The sequence below is a fragment of the Dysidea avara genome, chromosome 2, assembly GCF_963678975.1.
Source record: "Dysidea avara chromosome 2, odDysAvar1.4, whole genome shotgun sequence".
In the NCBI taxonomy this organism is placed as follows: Eukaryota; Metazoa; Porifera; class Demospongiae; order Dictyoceratida; family Dysideidae; genus Dysidea; species Dysidea avara.
In genome coordinates, this window is record NC_089273.1 from 17,141,253 (window position 1) to 17,154,166 (window position 12,914).

General features: G+C 37.2%; 1 protein-coding gene across 8 annotated transcripts in view; it reads right to left on the reverse strand.

Moving 5' to 3' along the window:
• The window catches only part of LOC136246766 (uncharacterized), a 306,647-nt gene that overhangs the window by 32,583 nt on the left and 261,150 nt on the right, over window positions 1-12,914 (reverse strand). Inside the window, exons 1-3 of one of the 8 annotated variants that reach the window (XR_010696822.1) lie at window positions 5,235-5,259; window positions 2,904-2,967; window positions 679-792 (exon numbers count right to left, since the gene is read on the reverse strand). The exons of 5 other annotated variants lie outside the window; for them this stretch is intronic. The gene's annotated coding sequence lies outside the window, so the exon portion shown is untranslated. Of the gene's footprint in view, window positions 1-678; window positions 793-2,903; window positions 2,968-4,229; window positions 5,164-5,234; window positions 5,260-12,914 lie in introns of those variants that run through there. 2 more of the 8 variants (XR_010696820.1, XR_010696821.1) reach the window with 2 other exon arrangements.

Below are 12,914 nucleotides of genomic sequence, written 5' to 3' on the forward strand. Positions count from 1 at the left end.
CTTAACATGCTCCACTCCACTTCAGATCATTTTGATAATGTACCCTTTTAGCACGTAAGTGTCAACAACCATTGTTTGTATAAAGTGTGGCTTTCTGGTTACCACCTACCACAAAAATTTTAATTATTACAATTGTTTTTGATATCATTGTTACTATAATACAGACTTGTGATCAATACCGTACAGATAAGTGCATTTCTTTGGAAAAACAATGTTCATTCATTTAAGATCTATTGTAGTGCAAAAATGGGTGTTGCTACAATAGAATACATGGGTAACAGTGATTTCAAAAATATTGCTAGATTTACATGTAAAACTGGGCATTGCAAAGTTAAACATGGCAATGTCTTCTCTAGAAATACAAATTTAAAAGCCTGCACCAGCTGAGATCAGCACCTCCTTTTTGTACACAGCGTCAAGATACCAGAAACTTCTGAAAACACTACTCTAGGGCTATACACTGTATCTATAAAGAATAGCATTTCTTACTATTTGTATTATGAACTGATGATCTAATGTCATAGGTATCATCAGTATACCTATCTGATGATCTAATGTCATAGGTATCATCAGTATACCTATCTGATGATCTAATGTCATAGATATCATCAGTATACCTATCTGTTGATCTAATGTCATAGGTATCATCAGTATACCTATAGTTACACAGTTACATACCTCTAACTGTAACAATTTTCCTCTCCAATCACAAGGCTTTGGTTTAGTACTACACTCAGTTTCAAGGTACTTCATATCATTGGTACAACTTGCATCAGGAAATGCATAGTTTTTCTGTTAAAAATAAAAGTTCACAAGATAACTAGCAATGCATGAACCAGAACAAATTGTCGGACAAAATACATAACAAGTTGATGCAGCACATCCAGAAGTCATCCATCCTTCACAGAATTGCTAGGCTAAATATTTTAATGTACAGTAAATACACTCAATACACTGTATGTATATAATCACTCATGAACGCTACCACTAACATTGAGTGGACAAACATTGAGTGGACAAACATAAGCCGAGTGAATTAAAGTTCATTACACTACACTGACCGTTAATCAGGACACTTGAAAATATGGACACCTGTATAATCCTGACACTTGTTAATGGTCCTAAAAGCATGTCCACACAAATTCAAATTAGGAACTGGACGCAAAAGGAATTCGGGCAAGCCAAATTGAACATGTCCACGTACATTATTGAATTTACTGGTGTGGTAAAAGGATAATTAAATGGTTGAGAAAACAACTCAGTTGCACCAACTGAGAGAACAGTAAGTTTAACGATAGAACGAAAGGAATATATTCTTTGAACAATTACAGTATTTTTGTGTTTATAATGTAAGGATTTCTATGAGTAGAGTACGAAAGACTGCTGATGGTGCGTGATTGCTATGACATGTCCTTGTGCTTTTGTACACCAAGCGAAAAGTCACTTGGAAATGTGTCAAGCCCTCACGTGCTAACTAGCATTGCATAGCAAATCCTAATTCACCAGCCAATTCACATTCACACCACCTATGGAGGTGGATTTGTGCAATCCACTTTCAATTTGAATCTCTTTAATGCACATTCCATGTGGAGTGAGTAATTCAAGTCAGTACGCATTCAATTCGCATTATTTTTGTTGTGTGGACATGCCTTAGGGTATCTATACACTGGCCTGGAAAATCAGGACAACTTGATATAATCAGGTCACTTTTGGTCAGTCAAAGTGATTGGTAAATTTTACTAACATTGGTTGGATAATGACATTAACCAACTATAACATTGTGTGACACACAATGACCACCTCAATACCACTAATGACAATGAATTTCAGTACTTGTACCCATCACCAAATGAATACAGTTATGAGGTTTATGAATGTATTACCATGGACACCAAGGGAATGTGTAATTTGATTAGCTTGCCAACATTCACAGTCCCCAAACTTTTAAAGGGGTTAAGTCCTATGGCTTCCATGAATAAAATGATGTGTTTTACTGTATGTGAAGCTGTAAAACCAACACAGAAACTGTTCTCTACCTGATGAATAACACATGCTTTAGTTCAACTTCTGTTTAGTGCAAATATGAGTGAAATCCTCTAAAGTATGTGCAAATTATGCTGTGGTTTGAAAACACTGTGATTTTAGCAATAAAATCGATTCTCCTCCTACAGCTTCCCAAAAATTCTTGTAGTAGCTTGTAATAATATTATCTTTAAAAGTATAGAAACAGATTTTTAGGAATGACTACTATGGCCTCAAAAGAGATTACTGTTTTTCATAGAAAGTTTAGAGAGTCCAGTGGCTCATTTGATAAAGTACTACTTCCATACTTTAACAGAGTAATCCACAAACCAAGGTGTGTGGTGTGGGCACATGCCAGGTTTGGTTTTTTCCTGAAATTGAAATGAAGGCTGTACAGAGCCACTATTTACCTTCCAGTTAGGTAAACTTTCACACTGAGGTAGTTTATTTGTGCCAGCTTAAAAAATGGATGAAATGAGTTGAATATCTTTCACAATGGACCATATGGGTGTAAAACAACCGACTACCTAATTAGCTAAAATTAAGGGAGTACTAACTGCATGGGTGCCTGGTTTTTAGATACACAATATGAAGTTGAGACTTGTTTGTATATGTTCTATTTTGACGTCAGATCATTAGCTTGCCAACTGCTACATTATGTTGGAGTAGGTTTTGTGTCAAGCAAAACATTTTTGACTACTGTTTTTAAATGAAGCCTCTAACTACTGTAATTTTGTGGATTGAAAAATATTGCAGTGGCAGAGCAAGTGACCTACAAGCATGAGGTCGCCAGTTTAATTCTCCAATAGAAAAGCTACTGTATGTATCTGTGTAAATACTGTAGTTACAAACAGCTCATACATACAGCTACATTGTTTTACCTGATTGCTTCCGCCTCCAACCTCTTCATTACACTTTGGACGTCGGAACACTTTTCCATGCCGGCTGCAATAAAATAAACAAAAGTCCATTTTGTACACTGCAACAGAACATCGTCAGACAGTTCTATTTTTAATGAAGACCTAATATAGTCATAGTAGATGGGCAGCACCTCTCTTTAGCTACTACACCAACAATCAGTTGTGGGATGTTGTAAAACATGGAATGTGGAATGGAAGTTGATAAAAGATTTTGACTAATAAATTGGCTATGCTTAATCATGTTCATGAAAGGGCTATAGAGCAAACATCTGTTTTGGGAGTGCTCAGTCACTAAATTGATTGTCCTTCAGGAAATGACAATGCACTCAGTACTCTAGAATCTGTGTAAAGGATATTCACTATGTAGATTTACTCTGAAATACTCACCATAGACTAGTGTGCTACCAGTGTGCAGGGCCACCTAAAAGCAGTAGGTGGCAACTGGAGCAATCTTTTCCTGCCTAGCCTGTTTAAAGCCTCAGTAAAAATGTTTTTGATGAACTTTTCCACATTGTATGAGGACCCTTTTCATTTTCTACCCCTTTCCTCCTCTGCCAATGTGGTTTGTGGAGTCAACTATAGGCATATTTATTTCATCAGCTCTAGGAGACTAACAGGGACAGGGGTAGAAAATAAAAGTAGAAACCTTACAGTATATTTTTACTGAGACCTCTAACAAGCCGGGTCATAGTGAGTAGCTGTTCAAAGTAAATCTACATAGCAGATGTCCTTTGCACAAACACCATAGTGCATTGTCACTTGCCGAAGGACCCATTGTACATAGTCAATTTTAGTGACTGAAGGCATAACCAATTTATTAGTCAACAAAGGAACATACAATGGAACCTCGATTATCTGAACACCAAATTGAATGCTCAATTAGGGTATTTTGTCAAAAGTGTATGCTTTATTAGAGTAGTTGAGCAAAGCTCAGTATATAAATGTATGGATGTTCGATCTTGCGTACTTTCAATAATCTGAACATCCTTTCCCCCCAATTAGTTCGGATAATCGAGGTTCCACTGTACTACCATTCCACTCGATTCCATTCCACGTTTTATAACATACCACCAGCTGTAAAGGGTTATAACTATTATTAAAGAGACTAAATAAAGGAAGATACAGATATATGTAGGCATGCACATCCATACAAGTACTACGTACCTGCACATACTGTATTAATAAAATTATGTAGATGGGGTAGCAAAAGCTATTCCCTACATTCAAAAAAAACATTGCTTAAGCTTCTATTTAATACTCAGTAGAAAGGTTCCATTTAATACCTACCATATGAGTGTAGAATCAGAGGAGGTTGGACGCGATTTAAGTGCCCCTAAAACAAATTATGCGAAACTCATTTTATTGAACAGGTTTATACATCGATCTCAGTTTAATTTGGTAAAGTATCATTGTTCTGATAACAGAATATGTACGTGACAATTCTGGAGAAGTTCTACACACCAAACCGAAACTTATTCATTTCACCCCAATCACCAAACGCTTTTACAAAACAAAGTACATCACCTTGAAGCTTACGTGAAGCACCATCCGAACATCTAATCAACCCCAGTCAACCCCATCGTTTTTCAGATTTGTACTATGACTATTGAGGGTCACGTGAAATACCAAAGAGAATAGCAATATATTTATGTGGCGCTTAGAGCGCGTCCAACCTCCTCTGCTGTAGAATAGTCTCATGCCCAGTCAGGCTTGCACTATTGCACAAACACTGTCTGGTGACAATGCTTGAGTTGTTTGGGCTGGAAGTGCAATTCAGCTGGGCTGGCCAATCAGAATTGAGGAGTTGCATAATTGCTTAAAAGCAGTGAAAAACTGGCAAGGAATAAAGTAAAACTCAGAATAGGCTGTTTACTAGATGCATTCTCTTCATTATCACATTAGTAGAGGATAGCATTTCATTTGTGATGAAACGTCAAGTCACGGTTCATAAGGTAAAGTCAGAAACACAACTTGACAACAAACATCTTGAACAGCCTACAGTAGGTGAGTAACTTCTGATAAATGGCTTTAAATTGTCTGCCTTTCGTCTACTTCCAATATATTCATGCAACTCTTCACTTCCGGGCCCAAGAAACTCAATCATTGTCACCAGATGGTGTTTGCACATTAGCACCAGCCTGGCTGGGCACGAGACTAACTGTAGAATTACTTCTAGGCATTCTAACAGGTAAATTACAAAAGCTTTTTATAACTGTTAGGCTAGTTTTTCTGAATGATTTCTTGTATTCAGTAGTGATGGTTTGAAAGTGATGGATCAGTAATGTACATTACTGTGTAGGTGATTTTTGTTCTGTTTGTTCCACTCCAGCTCTGGTTGAAGTCCTTAGACTTCTATTATGTGATAAAGCAATATTTTCTGGTGATAAATTCAGAATGTGATAAAGGCTTCATGATTCTAACGACTCGTACCCTTCCTGAGAGTCATAACCATCATATACAGAGTGTCTTCCCACAATGGGTAGTGCTAAAAGCAAGAACAGACAGGAGATTACAACATGGCAAACGTGAGCCTCAATAAAATAAGCCTTTTGGAGAATCCCAAGGTGCATTAGATCTGAGAGAGGAATGAGGCTAGGGCCAAGCAACCAGAGTGTAACTAGCCTTCATGTGAACAATAAATACTTATGTATTTTTAGCCCATTTTGGCTCTAGTTTTGATCACAAGAGATTCATCATTCATCTAGCAATCAATCAGCAAATCACACAACCTACTTATGCAGCCAGTAACACTACTGACTATCACAACAGTAGTAAAACATTAACCACTGTACTCAACTTTACTTCTCAGAAAGCTGATAGAACTATAGAAGTTGAAAGATAGAAACGAAACAGAAACACAGATATGTAGTAAGTAAACACACGAGACTTAACACACAGACTGTACAACATCTTATTGAACTATACAGTAGTACAAGAGAAATGCAAAACACCACTGATGTGCAAAATGCAAACCTAACAGATTGTGGTAAATGCAGGCTTGCCAAAATGAACAAGTTATTTCAGCTCTTGATTTGCTTGATAAGTTACAGGCCTATGAAAGCAAATGTGTTTCAAAATTTGCCTATTTTTTCTCAATCTTTCATATCTTTCTATGCCATCATGCTATGATGACAAAATTTTAAGCCCTTTTGATAAAAACATTTAGTATAAAAGTTACAGATTGCAAATATTCTACTCTACTACTGAATTATCACCTGTTGTATGACATGGTGTTGTTTGTGCCCATATGCCATGATTATTGCAGGTCCGGGTCACATATTTGCAATTCATCAGTGGCAACACTCAGAAAGTACAATTGGAACAAACTACAAATTACGTGTAGAAGTATCTTCTTCTCTCAAAAGTATTTTACAGTTTGTGATTATCAAGGTTTGTAAAAATAATCCTTTTTATCCTTAAATAAAGGAATGCCATAAATTAGGGGACACATCTCCTTTACAAGCTGCTAATTTTGTAGAGGCTCCAATCTACCGCTATTTAAACTGCTATAACTTACAAACCATCTATAAATTATATATCAAAATACTCATTATAGAACAAGGAATTTTATTATCGAGTTGTTGTTTACACAGCAGCAGCCATAAAGTCATTATAAAAATTTAAAGTACAAAAATTGGTTTGGATGAAACCACATGAAAAATTTTCACATCTAGTACTGTTTATGATACTCTCATTGCAATTTTGCATTCAGATTACTCACTTTAGGGTAGTACAGTAGGTACTACCATGTAAATGAAATTATTCTAACTAGATAGATGCTAAAAGCATGTGATGGGGCGAGCCTTGGCTAACTGAACATATGTTTCAAATAAGGACAGAACTACACACACTAAACAGCGCTAAGTGATAAACAGTGCTGCTGGAATGCTAGGTGATTATTGTCTGTAGCTTGACTTGTATTTTTTTTATAAACGAAAGATTATTTTATTATTGGATAGCTTATGGCAGCAAGTAACTGAGGTATGCAGCTATTCTCTTTCCATTCTTCTGCTAAGGCTCATGATAATTATTTGTAAAGCTACAAACTAAATGATTAGTAAGGTGATACTAAATGATTAGTAAGGTGATAATTAAGAAACAAATCACACACAAGAAAATGTGTGACCTCAGTGGGTCAGCTTGGATACTAACACAAACCTTGCGTGTCTTCTTCCGCGGTCTCCCTCTCTCTTCTAAGTCTATCACGCTCTCTTCTTCTTCTGAGCCTCTCTTCCCTAGCTTCTTCGCTTTCCACATTGCTAGCCATGCCACACGTGGCAACTATTCTTTCTCTTTCCCTTCTTGTGCTCAGGCTCTGTTCTTGCTCAGGTGTAGTTATGGCTCGAATGTTTCCATCACTGGCTCTAGTTGCACGTCTATTCCTGTCTTGTTCTCTGCGTCTAGCCAACCTGCACGAGCGTACCACGTGTCACCTCAGTGGGTCAGCTTGGATACTAACACAAACCTTGCGTGTCTTTCTTTCGCGGTCTCCCTCTCTCTTCTAACGTGACTGCCGCACAGTGTGAGGCTTTCCGTGTATGGCACGGAAAGTTTAGGAAACGCGACGTACGAGGGCGTACGAACGGTTGAAGAGAGCACTACCAGTGTGGGACTTTCCGTGTATGGCATGGAAATTTTAGGAAACGCGACGTACGAACGGGTCGTACGAACGGTTGAAGAGAGCACTACCAGTGTGGGGCTTTCCGTGTATGGCACGGAAATTTTAGGAAACGCGACGTACGCGCGAATTTTTTTGGAAACGCGACGTACCAACGGTTGAAGCGACTACTGCCTGTGTCAAATTTTGTCCGGGTCAAGTGGGTCTTATTCACTTTGTTGATTATTTGGGTCTGACCCAGATGGGACCACATGATCGTATACTATTTGCAAGTTCGATTTTATTGATGGAAATTCAATGCATATACTGAAGAAACTTACGTGGAGCCACACCCATTATTTGTGAAAGTGTTTTGGCTATGTGGAGCCACACCCACTTAGTGGGATTTGAATGCTGCTACTTATAGGTAACTAGTCTAGTGTCAAGAAAGCTAGCACACTTATGGTTGCTGTGGCTGGCTATCTGTAGACTTGTATTGAACTACGCCCACTTTTTGATTGTTGACAACATTTGAACATACTCTTTGGTACTTACTCATATCTTTCAGATGATCAGAGGAGCTTGAGACTTGGAGACCTTTAAAATCTAACTCTTGGCATACGCCTCTGTTTTAATTAACCTGGGTCAGATCTGGGTTTCATGATTACTACTTGGGTCAGTGGGTCTAGCAGTACTGACCCACTTACAGCGCTGCTTGGCAATGTTGTTTAGGTAGAATAAAATGGAGCTCAAAAGTGGCCAAAAAAGCTTCTGATAAGTTGCTCTACAGATTTTAAAAAAAATTAATTTTCTACTGCCTGCCTGATGCCTTCAGATAAGCATAACTCATGTAATAACAGCTAAGGCTATAGGCTGTGTATCATTTCTTCTTGCTGATAGCTTAAGGTGTGTGTAGTATCTAGTGCATGATACCTAGTTTCCTTACTTTTGTAATGGATATAATCCATATTTTCTGTAGTAACCAGATTGATTGCAGAGACACTTTTCATAACGTTCTTCATTTTTTGTTGTGTATACAGGCTGAACATAGCTGAAAATGGCTAAGTGTGGTGCGGTTCTTTCTTTTGATGTAGTATGCATTGGATCACCAGTAATATTTTGTTGTGTTACAAACAAGTAGAAAGAAAAATTAGGAAGTTCAATTAGAGACTATAGTCATAAAAAGTAGTGAAACAAGGGAGGTCATCTACACCTGCAGTTATACTAGTGAAGATTTTAATATCTAACTCAGTCATGGGTATAGACTTAAGATCCCTAATGTTTCCTGCTACTTATACCTCAGTTTAATGTAATTATCAATTTGAGGTAGAAGCCCTACACTTTTCTGTGTGTGTAGATTATTTTTATATAATTTTGGTACTAGTATATAGCTTGTTCAGCCAGTAATCTGGCACCATCACTGACACTTTCAATAAGCTCACAATTATCACACTTCCTGCCTTTCAATGAATGCTATCTGGCTGTATTGCTTAAGACCTTTTTGTTGAAGCTTCTTATTAAATAAATAATTTTTTTTTAAAAACAGCTCTTTTACTGTCCACTTGTACGTATGTACATAAAGGCAAATATTCTGACCCAAAGGTGACTGTTATACAGTTTCTACTGTACTACAGTGAAAACTGAAACTGTGAACACATAAAAATGAGAACCAGATATATGTAGGCCCATGAAAGTATATCCCGAAACACATAAACAATAGTGAAAATCAAGGAATTCTATGCAATTCAAGTTCCACTTTAGAATGGTGTAATTCAGAAATTCAGTGTTACTTTTGAAATCACAGTGAATGACACCTTTGAGATAAGTACACTGTAGAGGCCTCAAACTACACACAGCTATAATAGTATGCAGCCTAGAGTCTTCATCAAAAATTGGCTTTGCGCTACTAATATAGCTAACAGAGCTGGACATGCCTAACTATTTCAAAAACTATACTGACAGCATCTAAGTATGTATGACTATGTAGATAGATAATTGTGTTTTTTTTTTCTAAGTATGAAAGGATTTCACTACACATCCAGCATTATGTTTGATTTGTTAAAAATCATGTCCATATTGTGACAAACAGGAATATTCTTGATGGAGTGTAGTCTACCAGTCATACTATTCTAAATCAATGGCAAAGTACTGAAAACAAGCCTAGTAAAACAAATATGTGGCCAGGTAATCCATAACTTTTATTGTGAAACATGCTAATGACTTGAAACAAAACCAAACGGTTTCTTAGCGTGAGATATTTTATTTTGTATCAACCATTAATATAGTTAAATTATTCACAAACATGGCTGCAAAGATCACCAAAAGTAAAATCTGGTCATCTGCAATGGCCCAAAATCTTTCCAAGAACCTGACCATAAAGTTTCATGCATTCATCATCAAAAACACAATTTGGCCAGAATTGTCACAATTCCACACTGTACTATATATACAGCGTATCACATGTGGGATATGTGGTACAACTGTAGTTTACACAAGATGTGATTTCATCCACTTCCAGTAGGACAGTAAACACAAGTAGAAAATGGTGTAGTTTTGTTCAATGTGGTTTAACACAGGTACTCAAAACACAATAATATTGTAAGTTACTGGTATTGGCCTACCTACAGGTACACAACAGATATAAGTTCACTGAAAATTCACATGGACTGGAAAAGTAGTTAGAAAATGGTATGCCTCGGGTTTTTAAAATCAAGAAGATCCTCATGGTAGGTCTCTAACTATTACTGAGAAAGCAGCATGAATAGTTTTCTTTGATGTTAACACACTAATATGGTTACCAAAATACTTAAATTTAAGGTGAAATTCTAAGGTCATCTGTTGTCACTGCTATGGTAAATATGGCATTGCTTCAAAGTGATTCAACTAATCAGTGATTCAACTAGCGGCTGTATTGTTGTTTTGCTTGTGAGACTATCCATCAGCCAAAAAAACACTATATAGCAAGAATGCTTGCCAACTGAATTGTGAGATAAAAAGCAGCCAAACTACTCCTCGATGGGTTTCTTACAATACAGCTACTTAAACACTGTTGCAAAAGGCTGTACTCACAACTACAACATGTAGTCTACCAGTAAAACTACCTGTTAACCCATCTGTAATAGACTGATGCCTAGTTTTACATCTTGGACATTTGCAAGGTTGTCATTACTACCATGACTAACCATCACAAGCTTCAGTTTTGTCCTTTTTTGTGGCTATAACAAGCTTTGTCATTTCAAGTCACGGCTATAATAAAGCTTAATTTGGCTAGCTGTAACAAAGCTTGTGGCATAATTTTCAGCAGGATGTGTTGTGTTTAGATGTAGTAAACAATTAACCCTTGGACACTAAATAACAGCTGCTAAAATACAAATGGCAATTAACATGCAATTATTACACTTCCTCTCTTTCAATAAATATTGTGTAATCCATCTGCTCCATTCAATGACCACCGTTTTCACACAAGGACCAAGAAATGCAGTTCAGAATTGCGATTGCACAACATTCGAAATATCCTTAAAGATGTATGGGAGTGAATGAGGTAAGAAACCTTCATGACAGCCTCCATTTATTTTTAGTATGAGAACAAAATTAATTGTTAGAAGCATCATATTCAGGGGTGGATCTAGGGCTATGGGCCCTCCCCCTTCACTTTCATACTTTACTTGATCAATATGTTGAAGATTATTTAGCATAGTTATAATGACCACTAATTATTAATACTCATTAAACCACCTTTTCATGACATTATATCACTGGAATTGTGCTAAAGGTTGGGCCCGGATCACTGGGATCAACATTGGAGTCAAGATACTCTAATAGAACAATCAGCAGATACACAATGATTAGTTCTGTTACAGAATTTATCCATATCTGTCTACACCTTAAGATGTGTCTAATATACAATGAAGTCCATTGGTCTATTATAAAGGCCTTCATTAATAACTGATTCTTCTACATGCACAGTCATTAGGCATGGCAATACTTAATTCAAGTACAATTGTGAGAGGATGTTGGTTGTCTGAACTTTTCATTAACAAATGCTGCAGAACTATACCTAATCTAAAGGACAATACATAAAATATTTATAGACAAATAAGCATGTATGTGAAAATTTCTCTAAATTGCAGTATTGTAGTAGCATCGATTTTTCAAAAGTTTCCTTGGGGGGGGGGGGGGGAGGGGGTGGCATGCCAGTTCCAACATGCTTGCACACTTTCACATGAGAGATTAGTACCTTGAGTTAGCCTCCTCTCTCTCTCTCCCCCCCCCTCCCCTCTTGTAAATCCTAAATCCACCCCTGATGGTGCATACAGTTTGTGTTGCAAAATGGAACGATTCAACATTTACCATGGCAGAAAACTCTAGTGTCTTTGTTTCCAGCATGTAGAAAGTCTACTCAGGTAGGAAAAGGTTTGCATTACATTTCCAAAGCGTGTATCTTTCCTGAAGCAAGGTATTGTCCCTGTTAAAAATAGAGAGGACCACTAGGCAGCTAAACGGCTACTAAACCCACTAGAAATGGATAAATAATTGCCTAGTGATAATCATAGCAATGTCTATTTCCATGATGAAACATTGGTCTAAAGATATCACTACCAGTCAACACTGATTTCTCAGCCACATCGTAGCATATCATCTTGATTTTCACAAGACCACTGCAATACACTGGTAGCTATTAAACCATCTTCTCATAGGTATAATTTGGGATAGTGCAAAATCTTTGTCCCATACGCTTCAAAAAGTGTAAGGACTCCCAATGTAGCGCAACTCATAATAAATTAGTAATCATCATACCCAGGGGTTAATCTAGGAGGGGGGGGGGGGGGGGGGGGGCACAGGCCCCCCTGGATTAGCTATTGCCCCCCCTAGCTTTATTACAACAACTTATGGTGATAAACTTTGTCGAATTGGCAGATTTTCACCAAACCACTAAATATTAAAATTTGTTCCATAGGAGATCAAGCCAAGTATGGATACTTACACATCTTACTGATTAATCAACACAAGTGAGTGTGGCTGCCTGCTGTAATACTCGAGTTTGTAGTTGATTATAGTGTGTACAAGTTGAGCTGGATCATGAAAACAACTAAAAATCAACAGTGGATTATTTCTCAAGGGAGTTAACATTTCAGCCGACCACCAGATTAGTGGTGACAGCAAAGGTGTCAACAACAGACATGTATGGTTTGGCTCCATAACAAGTTTGGGAAAGTTCTGTAATGAACACTGTACTTTTATGGCTTCCCATAGGAAATGTATGGCAAAATTTTTGATTGGCTGTAAATATTACGTCAGACATTTGATCAAAAGAGATTTTTTAGCAGATCAAGCAGTACTATAAGTGAGCCAACGTTCAAGATCGTGTGTAATTG